General features: G+C 40.1%; 1 long non-coding RNA gene across 1 annotated transcript; it reads right to left on the bottom strand.

Moving 5' to 3' along the window:
• Positions 1-1,843: 1,843 nt before the first annotated feature.
• On the bottom strand, positions 1,844-5,958 carry LOC103375400 (uncharacterized). The gene is made up of 3 exons (XR_521205.1): positions 5,928-5,958; positions 3,411-3,463; positions 1,844-3,286 (listed from the first exon to the last, which is right to left on the bottom strand). It is a non-coding gene; the product is annotated as an uncharacterized LOC103375400 (long non-coding RNA).
• Positions 5,959-6,988: the final 1,030 nt, after the last annotated feature.

Genomic DNA, 6,988 nt, shown 5'->3' with positions numbered 1-6,988 from the left:
CCAAGTGCAAGAAACCACGGATCCAGTAGCTGAGGACCTCCTGCTGCCCACTGCTCTTAATATGGTGTCAACAATCACTGATGAGACTATCATCACAAAATTGAAGGCCCAGAGTCCTTCCTAAGAGTCTTAGCAAAGCGCTTCCTAAATTCTTCAAGACCGACTCGGAGGCTCCACTCTGTCCACTGCTGTTCTGACCCACATCACCAGACTGACCAGACCATCAACGGATCCATCCATCAGCAGAACAGCGCCGCAGCATCACAGCATGCACACAAGTAACTTCGAGTCACTGAAGCTTGGTGCAACTTTCTCAAATCCTCTTTTATTCCCAAAAGTAATGTATGTATTTTATATTTATAGATATATATGGTTGACACACACAGATATATAGATATAGATATATATAAGGCAAATTTCCATCCGTTGGTTAGAGGGAGCGTTTTGATGTTAGATGATGTATTTTGTTCTTTTTGTTGTTTCTTTTCTCTATATGTATATATTGAAAAACCTGTTTAATAAAGATAATGTTGCTTATTTTTACAGTGTGGTGTTGGTATTAAAATAACTCGACATGATGAGACATCGGCCTTGCTGAGTGATAAAACATTGCTTCTTAGTCATAGTAGTACTTGTAGTAATCGTACCACTTGTGTCCACTTTAACACTTGAACCTTGCAAAGCACAAGAAGGCAGGTATGAGTAGCTGTTGGGCCACCAACTGGACTTAAACTAACCCATTCAACAGCACATACAAGATGATTGTGATCTGGGCCAATAAGAAGCAGAGGCTGAACTCTCTGAAAAGCCTGGACTGGTAAACCATGCAGGGGCTTGAATCTTTTGCAGAGCCTGAACAGGACAGGAATGTGGTGCAAGGCACAATGTTTCAGAAGTTAAAGCATTCTGTAAGATTAACATCTTGTTTGCACTTAATGTAGAGGATTTTTTTTTTTTTTGGCATGAGGGAAATGAGGGACTGCTCCATCAAGGTTGCAGTTTGAAGTTCTGTGTTTGCATGCACCTCTGCAGCAATACCCTTTCTCTTTGAACCACCTTTTGATAGCATCTTTTGACAACTGATGGAAATCTGGACAAACAACTAAACAGTGGACACTACAGACGGAGCATGTCTGATGGGTAGAAGATTCAGTCATAGTTTCCTTGGTTGGATTTTGAGGGTGGCTAGTTCCATGAAGTACAGCAGCCACTAGATTGTTAGACCATTTTTTCAGCACTTTTCGACTCTCTCATGTTTTCATGGCCATAGCTTGATGCTCTGCTTCCTCTTCCAACTAGGTTGAGAAGTCAACCAATAGATATATTTCAATCCCAAACTACTCACTACCAGTTTTCCCCTTCAGACGATCAACCAGCAGGTCTACAAAGAGATCCTGCAGCGTTTGCGTTGTTCAGTGCACCAGAAGAGGCGAGAGTTGTGGCAGGACAAGTCGTGGCTGCTTCACCATGACAACACTCCTGTTCACAATGCCCTGAGCATCCGACAGTTTCTGGCTGAGAAGAACATCTCCATGCTGGAGCAACCTCCCTATTCACCCCACCTGGCTCTGTGGGGGTTTTTCCTCTTCCCCAGCTCAAAGGGGTCATCAAGGGGACCCGTTTAGAAGACTTGGACGACATCAAGATGGCTGTGACGATGGAGCCACGGAGGATCCCGGAAGAATCCTTCCAGGAGTGCATGGCAGCATGAAAAGAAGGCTGGAGAGGTGTGTTAGACTCCAGGGGGATTACTACGAAGGGGAAAACTTGTAGTTTGTAGTTTGGATTTGAAATCTATCTTTTGTGACATCAGTCCTGGAACTTTTCTGACACACCTTGTATTATAGGGAACATCTGGTTTTGTAGCACAGCTGAGTCTAGTGTCGTTAGAAAAAGGCTTTCCCAGAAGCTACTGTACATGAGATGCACAACTCGACTCCACATCTCCTCCACCATTTCTAGAGACTGTAGCAAATCCACACAAGCTCAGACTCAGATGGCAAAGTCTTTAAAGTTTCTGGAATCACCATGGCGAACAAAGGGAAGTTTCTGGATATCTGTGATTTTCTTCGTGCTAGATGCTGCAACTGGTCATACCTCTGCTTTAAGACTAACAGAGCTCTATTGAAAGGCAGGGAATAAAGTGCATCAGCCAAAGTCTTTTGGCAGGTTGTATCCAACTTCTAATGGTCGAATGATAAATGATGTTTGAACTGTTTGCTTTCATCATGAAGCTGAAAATGGTCAAGAGCCATCTTGAGCAGAGCAAACTGTCTGGCATCATCTCGGGTGACGTATGTAAAGGTGGGGGCTGCAACACAGGAAGCAAATAGGGACAACTGGGGAGCAAGTCTCAAAACATGAGAAGCTGAAAGCACATCCCCTTTGAAAGCTTCGGTACTATGAAGAAGAGGCTGAACTGGCTGCTGAACATGGTTGCTATATGCCACAATCTTCACACAACTCTTCAGGATGTGATTGTTCAGTTTTAAAATCCCTGCTAGTCTGTGTTGACTTGAGTCTTACAGAATTTAGTAAAGGCGCAAGACAACCAGGTGAAGGTGGAGAAGGATGATTGACCTCAGGGTTACACGGGGGTGATGCTTACATAACTTGTCATGCAGCTCTTTGACTTATGAGGGAAGAGTCTGTTGTACCCAAGGCCCCCAGAGTGATTAGAGCTGTCTGGGTTTCATGAAAGTGATGAACAACGTTCAGAATAATTAAATTTTACTGTGATAAAAACAAACACCAACTGCTCTAGGCAATGAAACTCAGCAAAATTAATGTCTTTACCAACATGAACAGGAGCTAAAGTTTAGTTTGTTGCTTTCAGCTGATTGTACTAATCTTTCCTCTGAATGTGTTAAACACCTGCAGCATCAGCCGACAGCAGGATCCTGATGAACATCTCCGAAGAGAAAGAACTGCACATGACATAACTTCATTAAATATTTACAATTAGAAGTGATCCCCGACAGAGAGATAGGACCTGTACTGTCTAATCTTGTGTGAATGACAGATTTCATGTCTCTGTAGTGCATTTCTCCATCACTGTTGTGTCTGAACTGAGCTGAGGAACATTAAAGAGGCTGAATAACGGAATGATGAAGCTGAAATATTACAGATCAGTTGTCTGAAAAGGGCTTAAATGACACTTCATTTTGGCCTCAGTGTCATATTTTATTAACTAAAGTATTTAACGGAGATTAGTGTTGTACTCACTGTGCTGCCATGGTGATGCCTGATACAGAGAGCTGTGAGGATCAAACTGGCGTGCTGGCATCTGGGTCAGAAACATCAGAAACCCTTAATCACAGCGTCTTTCATGAAATAAAGCTACACAGTCAAAGACTGTATAAAGTGAAACAGAAAGTTAAGAAGTGTACAGATGTGAAAGGACTACTTACCAAACATTACATGTTCCAGGCCTGCTAATCGATGTCCAAAACCACCCATCAAACTGTAAAAAAAAAAAGAAAAGAAAAGAAAAAAATTAAATATTTATCTTTCAGCTTTTTTCAGTGTTTTTAAAATACTAGTAAATATTAATTAAATAACAAGAATAAACTGAATTTAAATTGCTTGCTATTTTTACAAAAAATAAAAAAGTTCATATAATTCATTTTTATTTAACAGATAAAACCATTGTATTCAAGTTTAGTAAATATATTTCTGATATTAGATACAACTAGTGACAGAAAATGTTTTTTTTATTAACTAAGTTTGTTAAATGACAGATATTTTGTATAATTACATATGTTTTACCATAATTATTCATTACTACAAATTACAGCATTATATTCTTACATTATTGCTTTTTATATTACATTGTAAACTTAGCAGCACGTTCTCACAATTTGAAACATGTTTTTATTGCATTATACAAGACTTTTTTTCAGTATACATTTTTACATAAATGTTTACAATAAAACCACACTGATAACAACACTTCTCTCCAGTGTTAAGCCTGGTTATTTGTATTATTGCATTATTACCATATGTATAGGTAGTTTTATAGCTTTTTACACACATTATGTAGAACGAGGGTTAAATGTATTTTAATTCTTGTCAATTTGTGTTTTTTTCTGAGATGGTTATTATCTATTATTTTATAGTATGTGTCCTGTGTCCCAGCTGTTGGAAATTTACAGTTTTCTTCTTCTTCTTCTTCTTCTTGTTCTGTTTTAGTAGTAGTTAGCAGAACAGTATTCCAGGATTTTCAAATATAAACTATAGGAAAGTTATTGGTCAAAAGCAGTCAGCAGGTTGTTCCACTGAAAACTGCTAAAAAGTCTGAAGCTACAAATTTAAATCAGACCACTGTAGCACAACCTGCAACAGAATCAGCTGCAGGACTCACCGCTGATGCAATGTTACATCACTAACTTTGCATGTCAGTCTAATCAAGAAATGCTGTCACAAACTCTCTTTAACAACCACTGTAAACTGGACGTATTGGTTTGTTCTAAGTTTTTCTGTGTGCAGCTGTGTTTATGAAATCACATGAATGGCAGACATTATGCTTCCTACAGGTCGGTTCAAGGCAGCCTTAAACCAGAAATAAAAGGGGAAATCACCACCAGATTAAAGTCAGCACAAAGGCAAAACCTCAGACTGCCTTTTTTTTTTTTTTTTTACCACCAACATGAATAAAACACAATTCAGCTGTTAATCACAGGAAGTGAAGCTCACTGACAGACTGCATCTGCTGTTTTTTCTCGAGTATTTTCCGTGTTAAGGTTTTTTAATCTACATCAACAGAATACAGGCAGAATAAACACTAGCACACAATATCTTAGATGTTAAGGAGACTGATTATTTTCTTTAGCTTTTAATCATCTTTAATTACTCCCACTAAGAATCAAACTCCAGGCAAAACAGTAGTGAATGTTAATCATCATCATCAGTACTGTACATTTTCCAATGATGCTGTGCTGATACAAACATCTCTGTTTGTCAATGGTCCAACAGAGACGTGATGTTGAATTAATGACAGGTTTTGGTAGTTCCTGGTTTGCTAAACACAGACTGCAGTGTAACACTCACATGTTGGACTCATCAGTTATTTAGGAGTTGTATTGCTCTGTCTGCTCCGTGTTCTTTATGCAGTCAGCAGGCAGCTTTTCTAGCTTCATATGAAAAGGACCTTGATGTTCTGAGTTAAACCGTCTGCAGAAAAAGGAAGAAGCTGCAGTAGCGTTCTTCCTGCTGTCAGACTGTTGAACACATCCAGAACATGATAGTGCTACTTGTGCAACTACAGACTGTGACACTGTTCTCCTTAAAGCTCCGAAAATGCATCAACATCATGGCACACAGGTTCTCTTTAGAACTTCTCAGGTGCAATAACATAATGTAGCACTGTTTAGTCTTCATAGCACTTCACGTGCAACAGTTCTCATCATTAAACACTGTTTTCTCTCTTTGTAGCTCTTCCACAACATCATGTCAACATTGGTCTTTTGTCTCAATAACTTTTCGAGTGCAACAGCAGTGTTTCCTATCGTTGGGCACAACGGTCATCATGCTGTCATTTCCTGTTATTAACATGTTTTATTTTGTTGGTTGTTTTAGACACTGCTGCCACTGTAACAATCAGATAGCAAAGCAGGTTTAATGTCTTGGAGGAGCTGAGAATCAAACCTTCAATCTTGCAATTGGTGGACAAGGTGCTCTGAGTAGTTTTAGCAGAAACAACCTGAAAGCAACAGCTGTCTGAGGGGAAGGACAGCAATCTAACAGCTGTAGGAGGCTTTGGAAAATGATCAGCAGCATAAAAACAAACTGGAAAGCTCCGATGTCTTAAGTTTTCAACAAAAGAAAGTTTAATTTCCATCTTCCATGAAGAGCTTAACTTTAGAGGATAATCTGTCTGAATAATCTGATTTCCAGTGTGTGAATCTCCTGATGTGAAGTGATCTTACCTGAGCTGCTGGGTTCAGACGCTCTGTGACGCTGAGGACCAGTTGGTTTATATTCCAGGTAGTCACATGATTTCTGAGACACTCCAACCGGAGTCCCTCCTCCATCCTGTCTCATCTGAAAACAGCAGCAGTACAAACTACACACAGTGGCATCTTTATTAGATTCACCTGTTCACCTGCTTCTCAACACAAATATCTAATCAGCCAAACACATGACAGCAGCTCAGTGCATTTCGTCCTGTAGACAAGGTGAAGATGAGCTGCTGAAGTTCAAAGTGAGCATCAGAATGGAGAAGGAAAGGGATTTAAGTGACTTTAAATGTTACATGTTGTCAGTACCAGATGGGCTGGTCTGTTTCAGAACCTGCTGATTCATCGAGATTTTCATCACAACCATCTCTGGGTTTACACTGAATGAAAAAGTCTTGTTGATGCCAGAAGTCAGAGAACAATCCTACTGGTTGGAGATGATAGAAAGGAAACAGTAACTCAGAGAACCACAACCAACGTATGCAGAGAACCGTCTCTAAATGCACAACACACTGAACCTTAAAGCAGATAAACTACAGATGTCTGACACACAACCACCTCATACACAACATTTCAGCCCAGCTGATACCCGGCTGTCTGTTTCCTCATATTTACACATCAGTCATTGAGTTGATGTTTCTGCACAGATGCTGCCTCAGAATGTGAGAATTGAGTAAAGGACAGTTACTTGTGTTCAGCCACCAGTGAAGCTCTGATGTTCAAGTTAAACACAGGAATGATTTGTGGGGTTATTTCATCTCACATCATCAGGAGCCTTCTGCTCCAACATCTCTGATTTATTTGAAATGTTTTATATATATATATATATATATAGTGCTAACCAACTGCACCACCTTGCAGTATATATATATATACTGCAAGGTGGTGCAGTTGGTTAACACTGTTGCCTCACTGCTAGAAGGTCACCGGTTGGCGTCCCGGTGAGGACACCCGGGATCTTTCTGCGTGGAGTCTCCATGTTCTCCCCGTGCAGCGTGGGTTCTCTCCGGGTTCTCCGGCTTCCTCCCACA

This window comes from Stegastes partitus, unplaced genomic scaffold, assembly GCF_000690725.1.
Source record: "Stegastes partitus isolate 25-593 unplaced genomic scaffold, Stegastes_partitus-1.0.2 Scaffold2579, whole genome shotgun sequence".
NCBI lineage: Eukaryota > Metazoa > Chordata > Actinopteri > Pomacentridae > Stegastes > Stegastes partitus.
This window is presented reverse-complemented; position numbering and strand designations above follow the sequence as displayed.